This window comes from Hetaerina americana, unplaced genomic scaffold (assembly GCF_022747635.1).
Source record: "Hetaerina americana unplaced genomic scaffold, ioHetAmer1.1.p SCAF_24, whole genome shotgun sequence".
NCBI lineage: Eukaryota > Metazoa > Arthropoda > Insecta > Odonata > Calopterygidae > Hetaerina > Hetaerina americana.
In genome coordinates, this window is record NW_027286808.1 from 3810907 (window position 1) to 3812455 (window position 1549).

General features: G+C 35.8%; 1 non-coding gene across 1 annotated transcript; it reads left to right on the plus strand.

Moving 5' to 3' along the window:
- Positions 1-1112: 1112 nt before the first annotated feature.
- Positions 1113-1231, plus strand: LOC139689534 (5S ribosomal RNA). The gene has a single exon (XR_011701335.1). It is a non-coding gene; the product is annotated as a 5S ribosomal RNA (ribosomal RNA).
- Positions 1232-1549: the final 318 nt, after the last annotated feature.

Genomic DNA, 1549 nt, shown 5'->3' on the forward strand with positions numbered 1-1549 from the left:
TCATTGAAGAAAACTGTATTATTTTAATGCAAATCCTCATTTTTGGGTCTTCCTTATTTCCTTATGCAGTTAACCAGGACTTTTAATAAAATATCGTAATTATAATGTCAAATGGGTAATTTATTTATACAATATAAATGTCTCGTATATTTATATTATGGCATTAATTACCTCATACAAAGTACACTACATATTTTATGACTCTCATTTCCATTCATCTTATCATAAATTAATTTATTCATTCATGATATATTTTTACAATTGACATTCCAAATATACATAAAATATGAGCTCTGCATAATTCATTTTTGAGCCTTGAGTTTAAAAACTTTTAACTTCTTTAAAAATCTTCGATGTTAAATTTACATAACAAAATCCGCCAAACAATTGATTTATGTATCACTTTTTTCAGTCCTTCATTTCGGAGGTTGTTTTTTTTGCTGCAGCCCACTCAGTTTTCTTTATACCATGTTTTATTTCTCATTCCCTGGCAGATCTCCTGTCCTATTATCCGTCTTTCTATAGCCGATATATATATATATATATATATATATATATATATATATATATATATATATATCCCTAGGAATTCTCTTGGGGTCTTTCCATTTATTTCCCTCCCCATTGCAATTTTTAAAATTTATTATTTCTCAAGGTTTGTTCAATTCATTTGGTTCTTCTTTTCTTTAAAGTGTTCCAAGTGTCCGTTTACCTTTCCATTCTGCTGTATTATTTCTTCATTAGCTATCTTATCTGTCCATTTACTCTTCAGTATTTGCCCCTGGTTAACATTTGCTTTGATCCATGCCCCTGATCCTGACAATACCACATTTCTCAATCATGTTTTCACTGACCACTCTTGTATGTTGTTGAAGCATATTAGAAGTTGGCTCCTCATGGCAAACGCCTTCTTACATTGAGTGAACCTGCACTTGATATTCGTTGAACTTATATCCATCCTTTTTTTGGTGATTCCAAGGTTTGCATTACTTGATCTGACTTCTTTTCAATCATTGCAACATATGCCTTAACCTTTTAAGTCTGAAGGTAACGTCAGAATTAATTATTGTATCTAAATTGCCAACGGCCAACGCCAACCACGCTGCAAAAATGCCAACGGCCATACCACGCTGAATACACCGGTTCTCGTCCGATCACCGAAGTTAAGCAGCATCGGGCCCGGATAGTACTTGGATGGGTGACCGCCTGGGAACACCGGGTGCCGTTGGCTTTCAATATTTGCCGACCCCGGTGGCGGCGGGGTAACGTCCTCGTCTGCCATTCCAAGGGTCGCGGGTTCGATTCCCGCCTGGGTGATTTTTCCCTTCATCTAGGGCTTGGGTGTTTGTAAATGTGTCCATTGTTATCGTTGTTAATAGTTCGATGTAAAGGCCAAAATGTGCTGTTTTCGGACTTATACTGAATAAATAAATAAAAATAAAATTGGTATCGCCAAGGACCAAATTCAAAAACTATTTCTCCTAAAACGAAAAACTAACCAACCACAGATTTCAGCCTAGTGCTTAAGCCCTATAGTCTGTGTGATCCT